This window comes from Gracilinanus agilis, chromosome 5 (assembly GCF_016433145.1).
Source record: "Gracilinanus agilis isolate LMUSP501 chromosome 5, AgileGrace, whole genome shotgun sequence".
NCBI lineage: Eukaryota > Metazoa > Chordata > Mammalia > Didelphimorphia > Didelphidae > Gracilinanus > Gracilinanus agilis.
The window spans coordinates 74487089-74513361 of record NC_058134.1 but is presented as its reverse complement, the minus strand read 5'-3'; positions in this window follow the sequence as shown (position 1 = coordinate 74513361).

The following is a 26273-nucleotide window of genomic DNA, read 5'->3' as shown; positions in this document are numbered from 1 at the left end:
ATCTTCAGCCAACAGAAGAAGAAAAATATTTAAATATCAGCCCAAGACAGAAAGATGAGCCATAAAAGGCAGTTTGGGGAACACTGGGGATAAAATGCCATTAACATGAAAATAAGCCAGAGAAGCTCTAAATATTATTCTCTTTCTTGCCCTATAGACATAATGTGATATCACCTTCTAGAGACTACCATCAATCAATCAACAAACATTTATTAAATACTGTGAGCTATATAATATTCTAGGCGCTAAGAATACAAAGTTAAAAATAAAACACTTTTGACCTTAAAAAGGTAGAATTTTATCAAAGGAGGCTATATGCAAAATAAATATGAAGTCATTTTATTTTTATTTTAATTATGAGGAGAGGGCACAGCTGGGAAGGAGGGTCAGGAAAGGCATGATTGTGAATACTAATGACAATATAATATGATGGAAATCACAGAAGATTGGAAGGCAACATACTGGAGTTCTAGTCTTGGCTCCACTAATAACCTATGTCAGGAAAAACCAGTACCCTTTGTGGGCCTCAGTTTCTTATAAAATGAGAAGATCAGGTTAGATCAAGGGTTCTTAAATTGAGGTGCATGAGCTTATTTTTAAATATACACATTAAATACATATACACATACACACACACATATATATATGAATTATTTCAGTGTAATTGGTTTCCTTTATAATTCAATGTATTTTATATTAAACATTTAAAGTATTATTCTGAGATAGGGTCCATAGGCATCACCAAACTGCCAAATGGGTTCATGAAAAAAAAATCTTCTTGACTAGAGGATCTAGCCCTGAAATTCTCTGATTTTTTTGTTAATTGTGGAGTAATTCATTACACATACATTCTTTTGAATTTTTCTCACTGATTCTTTTTTTAAACAAATGTAAAGAAATCCAAGCATAGGATTGGTTTAGTTTTTCTGTTCTCCTAATTCCCCATGGAAGTATCCAAGGGCATGCTGGAAGGCACTGAATTACTTATTCTTCAGAAAGAGCTGAGGGGGAAGCAGGCTTTAAGCCATAGACATTGCTAGGCTGAGAAAAGATTCCCTTGATTTTACTGGGATTGCTGCCCAAGGTCTAGACAAAGTTTACATATACCCATCAGTTCCTTCCAGGGCCCCTTGAAAAGTGACAGCAGAGGGAAAAGCAAAAGTATCTTGTCATAGAAACTGTATCCTAAAGTGCCCAGAATAAACCCAATTTTAAGCTTGTGAAAGTTCAGAGAGTTTTCAAGGGTTGGGACTAGAGCCTGTGAACCTTGATCCCTAGTTGCCTTGGGAAGTCCCAAATGTACTTATGAAACTAAGGGCAGATTGACAGGCTATTTGATGAAAAAAGCCTGAGAGACACTCCACTTCAATATTGCTTGGTATTTTAAATGCTTCTTCCCTGGTACATGAGAAGCAGCATTGGTAGGGTGGGGAGATGAGAGAGGGACAAAAAGCTTTTCTTACATAAGATGTGTACAAAGGGTAGAACTATGGCAATATAATCCAATCAAGCCAACATTACAACAGGCTACAGGACCAAGAGATAAGCCCATTAATCACAGGCCTCAATTCCACTTCCACTAGCCAAAGGGTATGCCTACTGATGCCTCTTGAGAAAAAAATGTAGAGGGTGGCATTCAGTCTGTGCACATCACTTTAATCAAAGTTAAGGCCTTTCTATGGAAACTCAATTATTTTAAAATTTAGCATCTAGTTAGAAATTCAGCCTGTGGAGTTTGCTTTTGCAGGATGTTAGGAGAAAGAAAGGAAGAAAGGAAGAAAGGAAGAAAGAAAGAAAGGAAGAAAGGAAGAAAGGAAGAAAGAAAGAAAGAAAGAAAGAAAGAAAGAAAGAAAGAAAGAAAGAAAGAAAGAAAGAAAGAAAGAAAGAAAGAAAGAAAGAAANAAGGAAGGAAGGAAGGAAGGAAGGAAGGAAGGAAGGAAGGAAGGAAGGAAGGAAGGAAGGAAGGAAGATTTTAACTCTTTGTTGGCCAGAACTTTACCTATGGCTTTTGTTTTTCATTTTTGACCCCTCATTTATAAACCCTTATGAGTATTATGAGTGAATATGGAGAGGTGCATATGTATCTTAGCATCATATCATAGATTTAGATCTATAAGGAATCTTAGAGGCTATAGAGTTTAGATTCTTAGCAGGATTTGAACTCTGGTCTTCAAAACTCCAAATCTAGCTCTCAATCTCCTTATGAATGTGTTATGAGAGTTCAAGTTAGGAATTATTAGAATGTGCCTTTAATATTTTGGCATCAAGGTGCGCTAAACAGGCTTCTAGCATGTGTAATGAGTTGAGACCAGAAGGGATGTTATTAAAGGAAGAAAGTTCCAGATTCCGGGATTGCATCTGGACATAGAAAATTGGGAAGAAAATGGAACTTAGGGGACCATATGGAAAGGGGAGTTCTTGGGTATTCCCAACATCCTAAGGGTAGAATCAAACTAGAGATACTGTAGGACATTATAAAAGATGCCAGTGCCTCAGCCTGAGCTTTTATTATCCATTTGGGTAAAATCATAAAATTTCAGAGTTAGAATAAATGAATGAACAAGTATTTATTGAGCTTATCTATATATGAAACACTGTGCTACGCCTTGGGAAATCAAGTAGAAAAGTGAAGCAGTTGTGATCACAAGGAGCATGATGTGGTCAGGGGCAACTTGCAGATGGTGAGTCCAGTGCCTGGATCCGTGATTAATTAGGGTGTATATCTTTATATACTCTGCTTTAAATAGCCCCATCATTATTAAATGGTGCCCTACTGCCCTCATCACATCTTCCCTAAAGTCTCTCTTCTCTACCCTTGGCTCACTAGAAAACAAATAGCTGTGCCCTGCCAGAGGCCAGCCTTGGTGAAGTTCCTCATCACCAAACAGAAACAAAATGTTTCTCTTTCCTCCCTTGCCCAAGTTCATTCAGAAATGTAGGGAAACTGGTCAGGGGCTATTTATAGACAATCAGACTCCAATTGTGTGAGACAAAGCAGCCAGGCTCTGTGCAAAGATAACTGTTTGGAAGTGCCTTTAGGAATCACAAGACAAAGCCCTCTGATTGGCGGACACTGATTTCCTACCCTTTGATAACAATCCCCAGTCCTGCCTTTGTTCCTTGTTTTCCTTATTTTAATGTATTCCATCACACAGTAGTAATAAGGTACCCAAGCTGTGCATTTCAGGGTCATTACTGCAATTCTTGGGAAGTTAAAACCCCCAGCCTTTGACCTTCTGCTTTCTAATACCACCTAAGGTGTGGCATAATTGCCCACAAATGCACGGTCTGTCATGTCTTATTGCTTAAATGAAACCCACTTCCACAGCCAGCTAAGAAGGGGGTGGGAGGGTAGATCTCCTGCTATTTGCATCAGCACTTATCCTTGGGAAATGCTGAATCTGGGCACGGAAAGAAAGTGTAAAAGTGATGAATTTGTCACCTAATATGGACCACTGCTCTCACTAGACTGCAACTCTGTACATTAATGGAGATTAGGATATAACTTTTTTAATTTGGAGCCTCATTACACAGTATAAATAAAAATAGAGCCCCAACTATATCATCTTTAATTGCCTTTAGACAGAGTGCTGATTATCTCCCGAATTTGAAACCATGTGTTACTGTGGAGCCAGCGGGTTTGTTCTCCACTTCAGAAGTGAAGTCACAAAAGATATGTGGGTGTCATTAAGGGAGGGCAGGAAGCTGGGTGGTTAGGGACCCTTTGGCTTCCATTTTGCCTAAAGACAATGGACAAAGGATGTCTTAGCCAACTAGAGAGAAGTCTTCTTATAACATAAAGTTTTCCCTTGTTTGTTTTTTTCTCTGGGAGCCCGAGTGGGAGGAACAACAAGATGATGTAGCCACCCATCTTGATGCTAGGAAGTCTCAACCCCCAACTTAGCATTCCTGTTACCTAAGGCTTGACAGCATCCATGGTGCTAACTCATAGCCTGGCAGAGACCCAAAGAGAGATGCTGATAGTCAAAGCTGCAGCTGCTGAATCTTTTAGCATCCCTTGATACAACTGATTAAAGCAATTGATCAATACTAAACTTTGAGAGGGAGAGAGAACTAGTGTGGGCATGTTACAGACGACATCCCATGAATAAATAACTCACATAATGGCATTTGTCTTACTATAAAGCTCATCTATAATTTAGTAAGAATAATGCCCATTAAAAGAACACCTAGCATGATCACTGCCAAAATAAAGAGTTAATTGGTTTCTATCTTCTGGGAAGTCTCTCAAAATAAGATAAGGAAGGGAAAGCAGATGCATACTGTATATAATGAATGTAAAGCAGCTCCCAGAAATACATACACATCTCTCTCTCTCTCTGTCTGGCTGCCATGATTCTTTCCTTCAATAGCTTTTCAAATGGCATCTTCTGCTCCAACTTCTACAACTCAATAGAAGCCCTTAGAGAAGAAGTCTCTTCTTTACCATATAGGGATCAAATCAGTATCATGGAAAAATGTAATTTGTTATGCTTTAAATAAATGGTTTCGCTGAGCACTAAATATAGAGAATATAAAGTTCTCTTGGGGTTGCAATATTTTTGCAATATAAATGAAGCATTCTATTCATAAGACACACTCTTTTTCATCCCCAGTGATATAGAATGAGACTGGAAAAGACTAGGATTATGGGCTCACTTGGATTGGTGTCAGTCAGTGAACTCTTTGTGGAAGCCTAAACTTTGTTGGAGATATTTCCAGAGACTAATTGTAGGAAAGCCAGTGGGCACAGAGCAGGCAGACAAGTAGGAAAGTCAGAGGAAAACATCTTAAGCTTTAGAGTTGGAAAGAACCTTAGAGATCACTTACTCAAATCTCCTCATTATAAGGGTGAGGAAACTTTGCTCAGAGACTTGTCAGGCTCTGGGACTCAAGGGAAAGGCATCTGGACCATTGCATCTTCCTCCATATCAAACGTGGAATAGAGTGAAGCACAAATCTCAAAAGTTATTGTTCCTTTTTTACATTTTTGGAAACTGAGGCACAGATAAATTAAGTAGGTTGCCCAAGGGTGATATAAACAGATCAGTGTCAAAGTAACTTGTTAGCTTCAGCACTTTGAAGAGATCGTACTAGCAATAGGATGTATCCTATTGGGACACTCTACTGATTTACAGTATCAAAATACATTGACACCTTTGTTAGATTATCAAGTGGCATCAAACTTTCTCTTCACTGAGCAATTTGTCAGCTGATTCCTTTGAGAACTTTAAAGTTAAAGAAATGAAACTTGGATGTTTGGAAGTCATCCTGGAGTCATGCCACCTACAAGGACTTACTAGGAGTAAAAAATTGTCTTTCACATACACTTTCACTTATGCTGATATGGTAATGGTGTTAAATAAACTCAAGTATTTTACTAATGTCCTCTAGAAATGTTTAAGTACCATTTGCTAGTATTTATGGCTGGTGATCAAACAGGAGTCAAGGCTATAAATCATTACTCTGAATATAATATTTTTGTTTCATGAAAGTCTGAGCCTTCAACCCCAAAGCAACAAATCAGTCTACTCCTTATTGAACCTGTCACAGTCCCATCCTTGAGTAGGACAACGTTTATTACCACTGTCAGCTGTATAGCATAAGAGAGTAGGGCAGAGAAGAGGGGAATATAAATATAAAGTGAAGAGTAGATACTTTGGAGGGGCAGCTGAACGGAGGAGGGAAAGAACACATTGTGGAGGCTTTCACCTTGAGGTCATTGGCTTGATAGCCCATGTCTTGACATGGAGATCGAGTTTCTCCATCACCAAGAATCTGGCAGTTAACTGTCACCCTTGTTGAGAGATGCAACAGAATGGGGAAAAGACTCAGTGGGGAGGAAACTGAACTTTCACCCTTTCAACTGACCCCTAAATCACTTTCAATTTCTCTGAGGACAGCCTCTCCATGAAGAGGCTGCCTCTGATTATCTTCTAAGGAAAGTTTCAGACACCTGAGATGGGAGCCATTTGCTTGCCTGCTGTGTAGAATGGGGCTGTGTTAACTCCCACTGTTGTGTTTCTGACAGGTTTCTGAGACCCCTAAACAAATTTCACATCTCAAGAGGGGAAAATGCTGCTTTTTTTAACCTCACAGGGGACACCTCCATCAGAATCAGAAGAGAGAATCCCAATGGAACAGAATGAAAAAGTGGGATTTCCAATGCAAAAGTAAAGTGGAAACTTGAGACCTTGATCTAGAAAATTCTGGGAAGAAAACAATGACACTGCTTTCATGTCCCATTGTTAGGAATGAGTATGGAACATATTCGGTGTTTGTTTTTATTGAAAATATCTAGATCCTTAATTCCTCTGTCTGGATTCATTTTACCTGGTAAAAGAATAGGGTTTATCTTCAATGACCAGTTAAAGGAATCGATCCTTCCCAGTGTCATTGGTCCATGATCATAATGCAAGACTCACAGGGAAATGCTCTATAACAGGTCTGTGTCCATAATTCAGATCTAGTTCAGGTTGAAGAATCAAAACATTTGAAATATGGAAGGGATCTTTGAGGCAATCCAGTCCAGTTCACATACTAAAAGATTCCTCACCATGATGTATAAGAAAAGTCAGTATCCAAGTCCCAATGGAAGAATTGGATGGAAGGCAAATCCTCTATCCCTTGAGTGTTATGGGGTAAAAGCTTGGTGCGTGTATCTATCTTCTTCATCAACAAACAATGATCCACCAAGCACCAATGTACACATAGTAATTGAATGTGCCAGATGAGAGAATCCTCAGTGTAAACCAAACAGGTGCCATCGGTTTTATCCCATGACTTTACGAACTAAGGTGAGCAATAATAAATCATGCAAGCTATATGTCATGGAGAAGTGTCATTGAGACATGAAGATTTTCAGAATTGTGCAGCCTGGATAGTTTTTTATACTTCTTTGAGTGGTCTAATTGAAACCTGCTGTTAAAAGGGGGGTGGGGAGAAGGATTAAGGAGCCATTAAGTTTCATGCCTTTTTAGGGTTGTGCTCCAATTATCTGTTTAGAATTCATAGATTAAAAGATAACAACCAATGCCAAAAAAAAAAAAAACTGAACCAAGCCCTTTCAATTTACAAACTTCTTGTTCTTGATTTTTGATTCCACATGGTTTTAATCTCTACATTTATAGCTCAGTGCCCAGGGCTGACCCCCTCTAGCTGTATTAAAATTCAAACACCATTTATGTACTTATAAAACCCAAAGCCAACATCTTACTCATTCTAATTTGACAGGATTTCTGTAGCTTTCCTCCTGAAAACAAGTAGAGGCACAGGGCTGGAGTCATTTGAAAAATGGTCTAGGAGGGAAGATGCTGTCCTTATCCTGGGCTTCTGTGATGTCAGGACAAGTCCTTCACTCTTGCCGCCTATACCTCAGCTTCTCCCCTTGTAATTGAGGGCAAAATATTTTATGGAGATATTTTATGGATTAGTGTATCAGTATATGGCATGTAAAAACCACGAAGTAATCCACCCTTTACTCTCAACTTTGGGTAGGCCCCCTATTAAAGCACTGAGTTTAGCTTCAGGCCCAGGGACTGAAATAAAATATAGAGAATTTGGAAAAGGTCCAGGAAGAACGACAAAAATGAGTCAAGGGTGGGAAAGGGGCTCCATGAGAATAGGTTAAAGGAAATGGGATTATTTCATTGATGGATGAGAAGGCATGCTGGCTCTAGCATCAAAGGGGAGTTCAAATCTCTCCTCTGATATGATTACCTATGTGACCTTGGGTAAGTCGCAACCTCCCTGGGGCTCAGTTTCCTCATTTATAAAATTGGGGCTTAGGCTAAAATGATAGCAGGGGAGAGTAATGAATGTTAGAGGGGATGTGGCAAAATTGAGACATTAATGCACTGCTGGTGGAGTTGTGAACTGATCCAACCATTCTGGATGGCAATTTAGAACTATGCCCAAAGAGCTCTGAAAGAATGCCTGCCCTTTGATCCAGCCATACCATTGCTGGGTTTATACCCCAAAGAGATCATAGACAAACACACTTGTACAAAAATATTTATAGCTGTGCTTTTTGTGGTGGCAAAAAACTGGAAAACTAAGGGATGCCCTTCAATTGGGGAATGGCTAAACAAATTATGGTATATGTTGGTGACGGAATACTATTGTGCTCAAAGAAATAATAAACTGGAAGAATTCCATGTGAAATGGAAAGACCTCCAGGAATTGATGCAGAGTGAAAGGAGCAGAGCCAGAAGGATGTTGTACACAGAGACCGATACACTGTGGTAAAATAGAATGTAATGGACTTCTGTACTAGCAGCAATGCAATGACCCAGAACAATTCTGAGGGATTTATGGAAAAGAACGCTACCTACATTCAGAGGAAAAACTGCAGGAGTGGAAACACAGAAGAAAAGCAGCTGCTTGAACACATAGGTTGATGTGGGCATGGTTGGGGATGTAGACACTAAATGACCACACCAATGTAACTCTCAATAATATGTAAATAAGTCTTGATTGATCACACATGTTAAAAGCAGTGGAAATGTGCATTGGATATGGGAGCGGTGAAGGGGGGGGGTGAAGGGGAAAGTAAAGACAAGAATCATGTAACCATGGAAAATGTTTCTAAAAAAATATATTAAAAAAATAAAAATAAAATTGGGGCTTAAACTAGATACATTTGGTGGTCTTTTCCAGCTCTTGACCTACATGATTCATTATTAAAGTATTTTATGTTCTCCCAGAGTTGTTTTAATTCACACATTCCTGAATTTCTTTGATGCATCTTGAATCATCCCTTCATGCCCATGACTTCAGCCCAAAGGAACCTGCTATTTTCTTAAAAAACTATTAGCTTCGACTAAGTGCTAAGACCAATGCCAAGCAACCAAAGAAAAGGGCAGGTTCTCCTTCTGTTTAAAAATGAAACAGGAAAAGTTTTTGTAGGAGCAAAATGAATTTTCAGCCTCGTGTCTTCTGTTCAGTTAAGCTGTCACTGTTTTTTGTTTGACTCTTTAAGCTCTTGTGTCAAATGCAGAAACAACTCATTCTCAGTTGTATCAGTATTGTCTATTAATAGCTTCCTTTAATTATTTTATTTTTTGCATTCTTAAATGTACCTTAAGGTCAAAATGTTTTCCAGAAGAGTACATCTCCAATTATAAAATTAAAATGTATAATTTATTATAGTCATATATGTATAAGTTATATTTATAAATTAAAAGGAAAATTAAATTAAATTTGGGAAAATTCAGAAATTCTACTTCTAGACAATTTAGAAATAAATATGGGGTTGATTCAAGGGAGTTCACTGATCAGACTGGTAGAGTTAGAGGGTGCTGAACTTTCATATGTGACTTTAACTATGTCTTCAAAAGGAGGGGATGGAAATAACTTTTGTTGCCTGCTGAAGGATGAATTTCACTGATGAGAACTTATTCCAAGAACTGGTAGCCTTTCACTCTTATGGAAAAGGTTTCTGGGGGAGGAGCCACACCTTTTGTACTAGCATATAGAAAAGAGTTTGCAGACTATCTTTTTCTCCCTTTTTCCAGCATAAAAAAAAAAAAAGCAGTTACAAGTGGATTTGATTCTTGAAATGAGGGAGACAGTTAAATTCCCTGCCCAAGCAGTAATTAATGACTGATTAAGGAAGAGCCATTGTGCAGAAGCAGCTTGGCTTATCCACATGACCTGAAAGATTGAGTTTCTTGTCCCATTCTAGAATAGGTAATGGAATAATCTCTCAACCATGTAGCGACCAAGTGGTAAAGTGGTGAGAATTCCTCAGGATTGTCTTTCTAGAGGTCCAAAGTTAGATAATTCTAGGATCTGGCCCTCTAGCCTAAGAATGAAGATTTTCTTTGTAGTGCGATCCTAGAGTTTCACCTTCAAATCTGAGAAAAGAGAGTTTCACCAGTCTCAGGATTTGTCTCCAGAACAACTCCAAGTTGTTTTTGTTTTGTTTTGTTTTTTGTTTTTTATATTTTATTTTTTGTTGATTAATTAAGAAAAAATTTCCATGGTTACGTGATTTACGTAGAACAACTCCAAGTTAGAGAATCTAAGATTTGGTCTGCTAGAGAGAGAAGAGAAATCGTCTTAGCAGCATTTATTGCATCTGGCTCTCAGTGTCAAAAGGAAGATCAGCAAGACACTAAACTATAATATGGGGGAGCAAGGGCCTGGACTCTTCATTCTGCTTTTATTATGTTTATTTGAAGGGTATTGAGTTAATGGGATTAAGGTTTGCCTGTCTAAAAGTCCCAAGTGCTCTCCCATTCTGAATCATGGGTAGTGCTCTGAATCTAGGGATCTACACAGGATTTTATGGAAAGTAAAACTCAGTGAAAAAGGAGAAGGACTGACCCATCATTTACTCCACATTCATTTCCCTTCTGAGGGAAATGCTATGACTTTGGAGGACTTTGGAACCATGAAGAAAGAGAGAAGAAATTGTATTATTTTATTATGAGTTACTATGATCTCTTTTTGCATTTTTTACTATTTATAGCCTCTTATGAACCCTTCTGTTTTTTCCCTACATTTCAAAGTGGTGAAATAAAGGCTGCCCTATCTGATGTATGCATTAAAGAGAGCTTGTATAGATTTATGTAGACCTAGGCACAAACAACATACAGAGATTTTTCCAAGATTAACTCTGGGAAAGTACATAACACATCAAAGAAAGAATGAAATTTGGGGGATATTCCTCAGAATTGCACCCAATTTGTATAAATACAGAGCTAGGGGCACTGATTACTAGTTTACACGCATATTCCTTAAAGCCAGTTACATTTACTCATGGTATCTTTAAACTTGCTAAATAATAATAAACAGTGTTCTGTTTCCTATGTATTGACCCAGAGGAACACTTAAGATAAGATTTGCCACTCCACAACTTTCCTTTAGTCTGATCTTAGAAATAGGGATAGAACATCCAAGTATTAACTAACACCCAACAACTCCCCAAATACAATAAATCCTCTTCACCCCAAATCACACCTACAAAAATAAATTTCAGAAAGCTATGGAAAGATCAAAAAAGACCTTTTCTACATCCTGTTAATACGAGTATGTTTTGACAAGAAAAGGACCTCAACTTTGGGGTAGTTAAGTAATTAAAGGGACATTTCCTTAATCATAATATATATTTATATAGTGTTTAATGGTCTGCAAAACTTTATGAAAGCATTTATTTCTGGTCTGTGTGCTCATTTGATCTTTGCCACAACCCTATGAGGTAAATACTTCAGATCTTATCAGCTCTATTGTACAAAGGAAGCTCAGAAAAGTCAAGCCACTGGTTCCAGGTCATACAACTGGCAAGTTTCAGAGACAAGATTTGAGCCACATTGCCTCTTAAGAACCATAGGACTAGTAATTCTTCAGATTCAAATTGAAATCTCAAGTCCGTTTTTGAGAGAGCCAAAGAGAAAGCATGGGGAAGTTCTTGTTATCCTAAGACTGCCAGCCCTAATAAAACAAAGCCAAGAAGTCTGGAGAAGGTTTGAAGAACTTTCAATGCCACTCAAATAAGAATATTTTCTTTAAAAACCCCTCCATCATTCTATCATTGTCTACTGCAATGTGCTCTGAGTTGTAGAGAACCAGAGTTCTCTACATGACAGCCCCAAGGATGATGGACAACAAAGATGGAGGAATATGGAAAAGCCAACTGATCTCTTTTTGTTATTCACTTTTCTTTTCAAGAATATTTGCCCATCTTTCTTCACTCACGTCATGTCTTTTTCCAACAGTGCTTCTGCCTTTCAGAGGACAAAATAATGGATCAATTCGGTCAATCAGTTCAGTCAAACTAAATGGCAGCTCAATGGGTGAGGGAGGAGGGAAATCAAACTAACTGTCTGAATTGGCCAGTTGTGTCATTCACTTCCCCAGTGGACTCTGTCAAATCAGGAGCCCCATGCATACGCAGCATATGTCTCCCTTTTAGCCTGTGATTTCTTGGGGGTGGTGATCTTTCCTAATTCTGTTTTGTTTTGTTATTTTTGTCTCTCTCAGAGTTGGTGTTCTTTGAACATTAAATGATAGTGACTGTCCAGACCTGCTGTAATTATACTTATTCTGCTTTAAAATGATGTGAGCATTATTTGTTAAATAGAGTTGTTTTATGTTGCATGTTTACATTTATTCAAAGAAGTACAAATAGATTTGAAAGTACCTGTTATCTCCAGGGACCCTCATGGAAATGAGGTGCTGTGTCTCACAAGGCACTCTTGGCAGATGTAATTTGTAAAACAAAAAAATAATCCATATGGTGCACACCATCTCCCAAATGAAAAAAAAAATAAATAAAATAAGGCTTTCTGTGCTAAGGAGCCTTAGGGGATTCTAAAGTCAAATTGCAAGGAACAAATGTACTATTTTAATTTTGGTCTCCAAACTTCGTTTCCTGGATTGGTCGCAACCTCCCGCCCAGTTAGCCTGCTTGTTTTCTAGTTTGTGTGCCTTTCACGGGGACACTGGGAGAAATGTTCAGCCCTGGCCAACACAACCTCAAAACGAGACAGGTGATCTCAGTTAAGGGCTGTGGCAAGCCAGAGAAGTTCATAGGCAGGCGTAAACTTCCCATGCTAGTGAAAAGGAAATTTTCCCACCCCTCCTTCGCCCTGGCTTCTTTGAGGCACCTGCTCCCACAATGGAAGGACCCATTATTGTTCAGCAGATGGTACTGTAGATCACCATAGACTTCCTAACAGCTGTGAAATGTGTATTTCATTCCTGACGCTTAGTATGGCAGGGACGTTAGGGAAGTAAATTGAAAGCCTGTATCCAGCTAAGACAATTTGTCAGTCTTCATTATAGCAAGCTGTGTGGTAGCCCCGCTGGAGGTAAGGGTCAGTGTGGCTTCCAATTAAAACTCCCTATTTAAGGCGGATTTATGTTTGGTCCATTTCAAAATACATCAGGCTGCAACTTATCATTTAGGCTGTCAAGTAAGAAGTCTTATTTTTTTTTTTAGTGCAAAGAGTTTAAAGGCCATTAATCCATTTTAAGATGTAAAGGTATTAACAAATGCATTAAAAAAAACACATACAACAACAAAACAGTAACTTCATCCAGATGTTTTCTCAACTTGCTGAACATATTCAAACAAATGAGTAAGGTTTAGAGACTCTTTGTCCCATGCACGGGGTATTTCTTCTTGTAATATGTTTACCCTGGGAACGCCGTGGTGAAAGGAAAGGACAGACTACTTTTTTAGAGGACACTCAATATTCATGTGTTGGGAATTTTGAACAGAGCCCAAGTCATTTGGTGGGAGAGTTCCGTTAACTCAAGGCAAAACATGACTTCCTGTTCTTGAGAAGGGAAACACACACATCCTTATCCATATATTTGAAATACATTCAAATCTCATGTGTAGCTTAAAAGCTTACATGCATATGAGTTATTATCATTGTTGTTATTGTTATTGATAAAGTTCAAGGACCTTGGACATCGAACTGGTCTCTGGATGTAGCATTTGAATGATGTAAGCACAAATGAAGCAAGAACATATGGAAGAAATTTCCCTTATCATACCTGTGGTTTAAAAAATTAAAGAGAAAAGGGGAAAAAAGAGATTGGCAAAATGGATCCAAGGTCTTCTGGCCAAGTGAAGTCACGAGGAAGGCCCCAAGATAACCTTTGCTTTGCAAATGAGAGCAAGAGGGAGGGAGAAAACAACAGGAGAGGAATTTGTCTCCTGCCAAGGGGGACCTAAAAATATCAAATACAAAATGTCTCGACACTCATTTGTTAAGATCTCTATCTTTGGCTTTCCTTTAATCTTTTTTTGTTTTGTTTTGTTTTGTTTTCACAAGGGCTCATTAGCAGCTCCCAGGCCAAGTTGAGAGAACAATAAAGAGCACCCAATGTTCCTTATTTCTTTTTTTGATAACCTTAAGTCCTCTCTCTCTACCTCTCCCTCTTCCTCTCAGTTCACCCAAGATTTGAAGTTTTGTTAGGTCATATGCCATCCACTTTGGTATATGTACTAGATTTTGCAGAGGCATTGTTCTGTTCTCTTTCACCATCAGGATTCAAGGCTATCCCAAAACTGTCCAGCAGCCTAAGATGTTGCAATGCCTTCCCAAAGAACATAAACTTCTCAAGTGGAGAAATTGTTCAATTTTAAAAAATTGTATTCTCAACTTCCTGGCACATACTAAGCCCTTAATAAGCACTATTTTAATTGACCAATTAGGTATCTTTTATAGATGTTCAGAGATCCCTATCACCTCCAGGATAAAAAATAAAATCCTTCCTAATCTTGACTCTCCCTCCTTTTTTACTTTCTAATCTTTTCTTTTTAATCAATATAGTATATGGGCTTCAAGGCTAAAGAGCAGTAAGGACTAGGCAACAAGAGGGTTAAGTGACTTGCCCAGAGTCACACAGCTAGGAAGTATCTGAGGCCATATTTGAACATTGGTCCTTCCATTTCTGGACCTACCTCTCAACCCATTGAGCCATCACTTTTCAATCTTCTAACATCTTCTTCCCCCAGCACCCATACTTTTCAACTGCTTCTGGAATAGGTCTCTCCACTGTTGCTTCCCTCAAGATATTCCAAGTCCCAATGTCAAGCATTTTCATTGACTTTGGAACTATCTCTCCTCATCTCTGCTTCATAGAGTCCCTGCTTTACTTTAAATTCTAGCTACAACCCTACCTTCCTGATCCCTTTAATTGGAATGCCTTCCTTGATTGGTTATCTCTAATTTTTCATGGATATATGTTGTTTGTACATCATTGCTTCATGTTGTCTCTTCCTTCAGACTTTGAGCTCCTTGAGAATGTTGTATTTGGGGGGGTTGCTTTTCTTTATATTCCTAGGGTTTCACACATTTCTTGCTACATAGTAGGCATTTAATAAATGCTTCTTGACTGAGAAGAAAATGAAGAGATCATGAAAGTGAAATTCCTTAGGAGACCGTCAGGAAATTCTTCCAACTTGTTTTCAGCCAGAGGTGATCTAAGAATTCTAACAATTTTATGGTGTCTTCCGCCTCTGTTTCCATTTCCTAACCATTAATCAATCAATCAGTCAACAAACATAAACTTCTACTATGGGCCAAGCATGGTGCAAAGCTTTAAGGATACAAAGATCAAAAGAGTTTACATGCTAAACCAGGGCTTTTAACCTGAGGTCCATGGTGGTAGGCACACTTCAAAGGTCTATAAACTTGGATGGGAAACAAAATTACAGCTCTCTTTTCACTTACCTCTAACGGAAAGTTAGCATTTCCATCAATTGTGAAGGGAAGCTACAAATCATTCTGAGGAGAGGCTCCATAAGCTTCACCAGACTTCCAAAGGAGACCAGGTCGCAAAAAATAAATGAATGGATATATAGATAAGTAGATAGATAACAAAATAAAACTCAGAACTTCTGGTCTAAGCCTTGGCAGAAGGGAAACAGTAGAAAAGACTAATGGGGGCTAAAAGAGGCTCTTCTTTGCTTCCAAACTGGGAGCAGAGTGCTATAATCCAAAGAACATTGGTCTTAAAATCAGAAAATATGGATTTACATCCTGAGTTCAATATTATAAGTAATCTCTCTAAGGTAATTTCTACATTTAGTAAATGAGACTTGTACTTGTGCTACCTATAACACAGAGTTGTGGTGGAAATCAAGGGCAATAATGGACACTAAGCATATAAAAAATGGTATATCTGCATCCATGAAAGCTAGTGACACGAGATCTTTTAGAAATTCCTGGAATTTATAAAAGGCTTTAAGGTTTTTAAAGCAAAGCATTCTACATATGTTAAAACTCATAATAATCCTGTTAGATAGATGTAGCTATTTTTCCCATTTTTACAGATGAGGAAACTGAGAGTGGGAGCCTCTCAGTTTCTAAGTGATTTGCTTAGTGTCACATAACTAGTCAGAATCTGAAGTAGGAAAAAAAAAAAGAATCTAAAGTAGGATTTGAATTCAGGTCTTCCTGACTCACAAGACCATATTCTATCTATCTATGCCACCTAAATGCCCAAATGACAGAGCTAGAGTTAGAAGGAAACTTTAGGTCTAAGAGTTCAAACCTTTCCTCTCACAGATGAGGCAGATTGGCCGCAGAGACTTGCCTATGGTCATACAAGTCCAAAGTGGAAGAGCCAAGATTTAAATGTGAGTCTTGTGACTATTTATTTAGCATTCTTTCCATTGTAACATACTGCCTCCCAGATGAATTGTCCACCCCAGAAATATAGTCACATTGCCACTGATAAAACCCAGGGCTAATCTATGAGGCATTCTGTGTAAGAGGTCTTCAAGACTCTTAAAAGGGAAGAAATAATTCCAAAAGTCTGTTCTCTTTCTGGAAAAGGCTGTTCTGACTCTCCAACTGCTTTACCATGAGAACATAAATATGTTAAGTAAGCAAATATACACAAAGAAACAAAACCCAGCCTAAATAGTCCCCAGCACTGAAGTAATCCTCAAGGGTCATTAAAGGACTGTGGGCAAGAAAACCCTACCTTCAGGATGCTGTATTTGCGAAAGCCAAGTTCTTTGGCCAGGGAACAGAGGGAGAAGTAAAGGATGTTGAGAAAACATTTGTGGATGTGTGTGTGTGTGTGTGTGTGTGTGTGTGTGTGTGTGTGTATGTTTCTCTCAACTCAAATGAATCTAATTTTCCTTTTAAGGTAAAGTTCTGCATTAAGAAAGTCCGTTGAAATAAAACCAAACTCCACCTCAAGCCAGTGATCAAAGGACTTTATCAAATGAAAAGGGCTTTTCTTAAGTTTGTCACTAAATAAGGTTCTCAGTTAGAAGTATCTTAATCTCCAGGGAGTTGAGCCAGATACTTTCAGTAAGAATAGAAAATGCTTTGACTAGTCAGTCTTTTTTTTTCCTTTTTGTCTAGGCAAAGGAAATGAGTCAGCCGATCAGAGGCACAGAAGTGGAGTACGTTGTTGGCATTACCCTGCCCAGACCCTAGAGAGCAGTTGGGTTTCTGAGTTATCAGCACCAAACTGTGTCATCAATCTAGGTTTTAGCAGGAATCCAATGGCAAGATTGCAAGATAAAAGCAGGAATGAGACCAGGATGCCTGTGGCAGGGTCTTCACAGGGACTAGGACGAACCAGAAAGGAATGAGGCATATTGGTAATAAAAGAGCCTGGAAAAGCTGGAAACGGGCTTTTCCTACAGCATGATCTTGATAAACAACATAGATCATTGTCTCAATATCTGCCCCTGATTGATAAGTGTAGCTTGAGAATGTGTTTCAAAAGATAAAGAAGCAACTTCACTAACTACAATCTGTGAACTGTGGGTCACACCAAAGTGTCCATGAAGATATGGGTGGGTCTTTTCACACAAAGACTTTCCCAATATCCCTTCCTTCTTCCTGTGTTTTCTGGCCGAAGAACTTGTTCACAAATGTTGCCTTCTGAATGTAGGGTTCTTTCACCCACAGTCCTGTAAGAACCCTTGAGAAGCATTCCTTAAAAATAAAGGAACCAAGGGGGCAACTTGGTAGCTCAGTGGATTGAGAGTCAGGCCTAGAGACGGGAGGTCCTAGGTTCAAATCTAGCCTCAGACACTTCCCAGCTGCATAACTCTGGGCAAGTCACTTGACCCCCGTTGCCCAACCTTACCACTCTTCCATCAAGGAGCCAATACACAGAAGTTAAGGGTTTAAAAAAATCACAAAAAGAATAAATAAATGAATGAATGAAATAAAGGAACCAGAGGAAAATTCCCATCTCTAACCTATACTGAATGGGGGGGGGGGGGGTATGTTTACTAGAGAGCCAGAAACATTGGACCTCAAAGGTTATTTTATGTCTCTGTTTATAATTCTCTCTCTCTCTCTCTCTCTCTCTCTCTCTCTCTCTCTCTCTCTCTCTCTCTCTCTCCCCAAAGAAATATGTATTTCAAAGTTATAGCAAGAATAAATGTACAGGACACTAATAGACTGCTGGAGATGTGAACTGATACAACCATTCTGGAGATCATTTTGGAACTATGCCCAAAGGGCTATAAAACTGAACATACCCTTTGATCTAGCAATACCACTACTAGGTCTGTATCCCAAAAGATCAAAGACAGAAAGAAAGGACCTACTTGTACAATAACATTTCTAGCAGCTCTTTTTGTGGTGGCAAAGAACTGGAAACTGGAGGGATGTCCATCAGTTGGGGAATGGATGAATAAGCTGTTATATATGACTGTAATGGAATTCTATGATGCTTAAGAGACGATGAACAGGACTATAAAAAAAACCTGGAAAAACTTATATGAAGTGATGCAAAGTGAAGTGAGCAGAACCAGAAGAATGCCATACACAATAACAGCAATAATGCATGATGATCAACTGTGAATGATTTAACTATTATGAGCAATGCAAAGTTCCAGGGCAACTCCAAGGGACTCATGATGAGAAAACTATCTACCACCATGGAAGGAACTGATGGAGTCTGAGTGCAAATTGAAACATACCATTCTTCATTCTTTACTTTATATCCTTCATGAGTTTATTTTTTCCTGGTATAGACAATATGTATCTTCTTTTACAACATGACAGTTATAGAAATATGTATTGCCTATGTATAACATGTAAAATCTATATCATATTACCTGTCATCTAGGGGAATAGGGAGGTGAGGGAGAGAACATGGATCACAAAATGTAATAAAACAACTATTAAAAATGGTGTCTACATATAACTGGAGAAAATATAATTTTTATAAAAGAACAAATGTACAAAATTTCCCAGCATCTCTATTCTCAGGGAATACACTGAAAATTTAACTTTAATTCCTACAAAGCATTGATCCAACCAAGTCCATGTCCAGATGTAGCAGTCATGATGGATGATTCCTCATCTCCCCTTATACGGCGTAAGTCCAATAGACAACTCTCAAGGATTCTCCGGACATTGGTACTGGGTTGCTTGCAAAATCCATCCTGGACTCCGGACTCCTATAAGCCACTCCTCCAAAATTTCAAAACTCACAAGATGAGAGACTCCAATTCATTTACCTAAAACAGAAAAGAAGAAACACCGAAGTAAAAGACAGAGGTCCATTTCTTAGGGTTTCATAGCCTCTGTGGAGGCTCTTATAGCATGATTTCTCACTGGACACCATGAATGAACAAGTTCAACTACAGAGTAGCCAAAAGAACTCTCTCTTCTCTTTTTACAGATAAAGGCACAGAAGCCCAGGGAAGGTAAGTGATTTGCCAAAGGTTAATCAAAAAGTAAGTGAAGAAAGATAGGATTTGAACCCAATTCCTAAGACAACAGAGCAGGACTCTTTCCAAGGTGCAGATCCCTAGCTACACTTTTCTAGGAATAGAGATATAAGAGTTTTCAGCCTGGGAGATATATTTAAGTAGATTTCAGTGCCCCCTACCATTGTCTCTTATTCCTCTGTCAGTGCAGGAGTGAAGGAAGAATGTGGAAGAATTAAGAATTGTATAGGTGACTGGCCTCTCACATATATCATGACTTATCCTTGGGCTGGTTCCAGTCCTGGAGGAAGGTCCATATTGATGATTTAGTAACTTTGATCCAAACCAGATTTCTCTCATAGGGATTTGGCTTGGTAAGATTTATATCCTACTAGGAAGGATCTGGAGGTTTGTTTTTTTTCCTCAAGCTCAAAAAAACACAGTTTAGGACATAGGAAATAAAGTAGTAAAAAGACAATAAAATACCAAAGGTAGAAAAGGTAAGCAAAGTCATCTTAACATAATATTCAGTGAGGAGGACAGGAGAGAGGCTGTTTGTTTGAGGACTCATAGTCACATTTTCAAAACCATGGGAAAATTCATTCTCTTTCAATCTTGATATCCAGACCATCCAACAAGTTCATATTAGAGTGACAAAATAAAGTTATTCTGAGGGTTTGGCCATATAATTCAATCAAATCATCACTACATAGAACAATGGAGAGAATTCTGAATGTGGGAGCAGGTAGGTGGCTCAAGGGATAGAAGAGTGCCTGGCTGGGAGATAGGAGGTCCTGGGTTCAAATGTGGTCTCAGACACTTAGCTGTGTGACCTTGTGTAAGTTATTTAATCCCCATTACCTAGCCCTTACATCTCTTTTGCCTTAGAACTAACAAACAATATTGTTTCTAAGATGGAAGGTAAGAGTTTTTTTTTTAATAAAAAAGAATATTGAACTTAGATTCATAGGGCCTGAGTTCAAATCTTATCTCTGCCACTTAATAGCTGGATGACCTTGGGAAAATGAGTTAAACATCTAGGACTTTAATTTCCTCATCAATAAAATAAGATAATTGGACTAAATGACCTGTTAAGTCCCCATGCAACTCTACATTTCATGTTCCACAAGGATATTTTTGTTAGTCAGTAATCTTGGCAAAGATTCTGGAAAGGTTTGTCATTTCCTTCTCTAGTTCATTTTACAGATAAGGAAACTGAGGCAAACAGGGTTAAATGACTTGTCCAGGTAGTAAAGTCAATAATGTGGAATTATCAACTGTGATAAACTTAACTATTATAAACAATACAATGATCCTGGATATTCTGAGGGACTTGTGACAAAGAATGCTATCCATCTCCAAAGAAAGAACTGCTGGATTTAGAATACAGATCAGAGCATACTATTTTTCACTTTAGTTTATTTGGACTTTTATTTGGAGATTTTATTTTTTTATTTTGATTTTATATGAGTGTTTTCTTACAATAATGAACAATATGGAAATAGGTTTTGCATGGTTATACATACATACATATATATACATATACATATATATGTATATATATACATATATACATATATATATATCCCAGATCAAATTGTTTACCTTTTCTGGGGAAGGGAAGGGAGGGAGGGAGAGAGACAGTTTGGATCTTATAACTTCAGAAAAATTATATGGAAAATTATCATATGTAATTGTTAAAATAAAATATCTTTAAAATTAATTTATTAATTTTTACAAAACAAGATACACATGTATTGGTGGACCAGCTCTCTCTATATGCCATCTATCCCATTGAAGATTATTATTTGAATGACAGGCATTCTCCATTCACTTGCTTTTTTTCCCCCTGTTTGTGTAGTGAAGCCATTTTTTTGAGTAATTATAGATAGGGGGAGCAATCTGGTATAGTAGATACAGCCTTGGATTTCAATTCAGAAAGACCTGACCTTGAATCCCACCTCAGAAATAGTAGTATGAATTTGGGCCAAGTCACTTAATTGTTTTCAGTCACATTTTCCTTATCTGTAAAATGAGGATAATAATAGTACCCACCTCCCAAGGTTGTTGCAAGGATCAAATGAGGTAACAGCTGTAGAACACTTTGCAAACATTAAAGTGCCCTAAAAAATGTAGGTTGTTATTATTATCTCATTAGGAGGTCTGAAGATGTTCCACTACTTAGAGCACTAAGTACAAAGTCATCCACACACAGGAGCTTCTGGCAGCCCTCACCACCTATAGAGAATTTCTCAACTAGAATTCTCTTTTGGACCTTCTCCACGATTGTGAAAAGCACATTTAGTGTGCATGCTTCTCCCTGTTTTATGCCTCGTTTGTGATTAATAATCAGAGGGTTACTGAACAAAGTTATCTCTGTTGTTACATCTTTAAAGGAATCTTTCATGATTTTGACATATACGTAATAGATACATCGTTGGAAAAGAACCTTTAATTTGGTGTTTGCTTTATTAAATAAAATGCATTTTAACGTCAAACAATAAGTAGACTAGAATCTTGTATTCTCAACACCTTTCAGTCATCTGTGTCTGCAAAGATGGACACTGCTAGCATGTTTTGTTTTCTTTTGCTAAAACCAATGTTTCTTCCTCTAACCTTCTTGAAAGATGACTTCAAAGCATATATAGTTGAGTCATAAAGATTTTGTAGTAATGAGAAAGTAGGCATATGGGTCAGCAGTTATAGACATTTCTTCCTGGGATAGATTCAGGGCACAGAACGAGTCATAAATTTTGGGCAATGCAGGAAATTTTTGTGCTTGACTATCCATATGTTGTGAGGGTTTTGTTTTTCTTTTTGTTACTAATGGGAAAGAGAAAGTAGGAGGGAGAGAAAATAGATTTCTGTAATCTGAAAAAAAAGTTGATACAGTTTTTAAAGATTCTCTCTATTTTTTTGAGTATCACACTCTGAACTCCTTGTTGATCCAGGATATATCATCACTCTCTGTTCTTGCTTTGCTTCAACTGCTGTTCCCGTTTGAGACCAAATCATGGATCTACTTTAATTGATGGTGAAAAATGTTTATGATTAAAACAAAATCTTCACTGACTTTTTTTCCATTTTTTGTCTGATTGTTGTCCTCTGCCTAGTTTCATTCTTAAATGCCATTTGGATGACTTTCCTTGGAAGCTTAGTTTGAGTTAAGATGTATAAGACGTATCACTAGGGAATAGAACTTTGTTTCTGTCCAGAATACTGTGCTCTAGGAGGTTTGCCTTCATCTTAGATTATGCTGATAATGGATAAATATGTGCACTGAAAACTGCCTTTTCTACATATTTCCTTTGTTCCTTTTTTTTTAAAAAGGCGAATTATAGCTATCTTGTTCCAGAGTCAGATTTGGAAACGATTTCATTTTACCTGTTTCCTATGCTACAAAATCTAGGATAATGTTGAGACAGATTCTGGGATATCCATGACACTGGCAAATTTGTGCAGTTGCTCAACCCATTTCCAAGGGTCTCCAATACTAATGGATAAAGCCCAAGAGGTATTTGGGGGGGGGGGGATTCAAGCTGTACTACTACTACTATTAGAGAACTAGAACACAGAATGTCTTGCTCTAGAAAGCAATACCTGGACCCAGAAGAAAGCATACCAATTAAGCTTTAGTTTCCAATGAGCTGATCAACTTTTCAATCAGTTAAGTGAGCAGACCAGAAGTAATTTAGGCTGGAAAAAGAAGGTTTCAAGTATATGAAGCCTAACATTCACAACAGGAAGTAAGGAAGCTCCCCAGGATGAAAGTAGAAACTAAAAGAGCTGATTCTTAATTCTAATTCTCTTTCAGATAGTCCAACACACTTCACACTGCACTAAGCAAACTAACAGTTCATACTTTCATTTTTTTAATTAAAAATTTTTGTATCTACACTCATTAATGAAATTAGCCTACAATTTTCTTTCTCTGTTTTTGCTCTTTCTGGCTTAAGTAACAACCATATTTGTGTCATAAAAAGAATAGGATCCCTTCTCTGCCTATTTTCCCAAATAGTTTATATAGTACTGGGATTAATTCTTCTTTAATGTTTGATAGAATTCACTTGTATACTGTGGTAAAATAGAATGTAATGGACTTCTGTACTAGCAGCAGTGCAATGACCCTGGACAATTCTGAGGGATTTATGGAAAAGAACCCTACCCACATTCAGAGAAAGAACAGCAGGAGAGGAAACACAGAAGAAAATCAACTGCTTGAATACATGGGTTGATGAGGACATGATAGGGGATCGAAAGTACCACACCAATGCAACTATCAACAATTTGGAAATAGGTCTTGATTAATGACACATGTTAAAACTAGTGGAAATGCATATCGGCCGGGGAGGGGAGAGGTCGGGGGGTGAAGGGGAAAGTAAGAGCATGAATGATGTAACCATGTTAACTTTTCTAAAATATAAATATTAATAAATGTTTAAAATTAAAAAAAGAGAATTCACTTGGGAATCCATCTGGCCCTAGGGATTTTTTCTTAAGAAGCTCCTTGATGGCTTGTTCAATTTCTTTTTCTTAGATGGGATTATTGAAGTATTCTATTTCCTCTTTTGTTAATCTGGACAATTGATATTTCTGTAAATATCCATCCATTTCACTTAGATTGTCAGATTTTTTGGCCATATAATCAAGCAAAATAGCTCCTAATGATAGTTTCAATTTCCTCTTGATTGGAGGTGAATTCACTCTCTTCGTGTTTGATACTGGTAGTTTGATTTTCCTCTTTCCTTTTTTAAATCAAATTAACCAATGCTCTATAATTTTATTTTTTAATAAAGCCAACTCCTAGACTTATTTATTAATTCAATGGTTCTCTGACTCATTTTTTTTTAGTTTTTCCTATGATATTTAGGATGTCCAATTTAGACTTTAATTATGAATTTTTTATTTGTTCTTTCTCATTTTTTTTAGTTGCATGCCCATTTCATTAGTCTGCTTTTAGATGTAAGCATTTAGAGTTATAAATTTTCCCCTGAGTACTATGTTGGCTGTATTCCATAACTTTTGATGTGTTGTCCCCTCATTGCCATTCTTCTTTTTAAAAAACTTTAAAAAACACTTACCTTCCACCTTAGAATCAATACTATGTATTTATTCAAAGGCAGAAGAGTGGTAAGGGATAGGCAAGGGGGTTTAAATGACTTACCCAGGGTCACAGAGCTAAGAAGTGTGTGAGGCAAGATTTGAACCTAGAGACTTCCTGTCTCTAGGCTTGACTCTCAATCCACTGAGCAACTTAGATGCCCCCTGTTGTCATTCTTCTTAATGAAATTGTTTATTATTCCTATAATTTGTTCTTTGATCCACCCTTTTTGGAATTAGGTTATTTAGTTTCTGATTAATTTTTTTATGTCTTTCCATGGTCTCTTACTAATTATAATTTTTATTGTATTATTATCTGAAAAAGTTGCATTTAGTATTTCTGCTTTTCTGCATTTGGTTAAGAAGTTTTTATACCTTAATACATAGTCAATATTTGTGTAAATGCCATATACTGCAAAGAAAAAGGTATATTCCTTTATATTCCCATTCAATTTTCTCCAGAGATCTATGAGTTCTAACCTTTCTAAAATTTCATTCACTTCCTTCACTTTGTTTCTTGTTTATTTTTTGGTTAAACTTATCTAAATCTGAAAGAGAAAGTTGAAGTCCCAAACTAGTATATTTATTGACTATTTCCTCTTGGTGTTCATTTAATTTCTCCTTTAAAATTTTGAAAGCTACACCATTTGGTGAATATATGTTTAATATTGATATTACTTCATTGTCTATAGTACCTTTTATCAAGATGTAATTTTCTTCCTCATCTCTTTTAAAATTAGATCTATTTCGACTTCAGCTATGTCTGAAATTATTTTAGATTATCACAACTTCTGCTTTTTTTACTTCAAATGATTTACAATAAATTCTGCTCCAGCCTCTTATCTTGACACAATGTGCATCTCCCTAACTCCAATATGTTTTATATCAAGAGTCGGGGAGGTATGGCTCTCAAGCCATATCTGGCTCCACCTCCCAACCTGCCAGTCCCGGCAGAGCCCCAAGATGTGCCTCAGGGGACCCTTCAGCCCCAACCCCATATTCCAGCGCTTTCCACCTCCATCTTCCTCCTTCCGCAGGCGTTTATGGCTCTCACAGCCAAAAAGGTTGCCAACTGTTGTTTTATATGAACGACATATAGTAGGGCACTTTTCTTTGATAATTTCTTATCACTTGATGTATAGGCTTTTTTTCATTGTTATTGTTTTGTTTTTATTCATGGCTTTCAAGTAGTCCAATAATTTTTAAACTTTCACTTCTAGATCTCTTTTCTTAATCAGCTTTTTTCAGTGAGATATTTCATATTTTCTTTTTTTCATTCTTTGATTTTGTTTTATTGTTTCTTGATGTCTCAGAAAGTCATTATCTTCTGGTTGCCCAATTCTAATTTTTAAGAAATTGTTTTCTCCTATGATCTTTTGAACCTATTTTTCCATTTGGCCAATTCTGCTTCTTAAGCTATTATTTTCTTCTTGCTTTGCTTTCCTTTCTCTTCTCCACCTTTCTTTTGCCTCTCTTAATTGATTTTTGAAATTCTTTTTGAGTTCTTCTAGAGCCTGAGTTTGAAGTTTTACCTGCTTTGTTTTAACTGTCCCCTTTCTGAATCTGTGCCTTCCTCTTCTTTTTCTCCATAACTATTTTTTTTAATGCTTAGGTGTTTTTGATGTTTGCTCATTTTCTCCGGCCTTTTTCTTGACTTTTACTTTTATCTTAAAGGTGGGCTCTGTTCTTAGGGTAGAAAGGGCACTCTCTTTAAATTAAGTTTTTCCTTGCTGCTACCTTAACTTCTATTTCTGGATTTCTGCAAATTTCAATTCTTCCAAGGTGGTATGATAGACTGTGGGCTAGGAGCTCTAAAAGCCACTCCTCAATCACCCCTGGAACTGCTGATGGCTTGTAGAAATTGGAATTCGGTTTGGCTATTATGCAAAGGAAAAGAAGGGAAGAGTAACATAAATTTAAGAATGAAAGAGGAAAATTGGAGCCTAATTTTTTTCATCTTTGCCTTCTGCATAACACAGTAATTTTGTTCATAGTAGACACCAAATACCTATTTGTT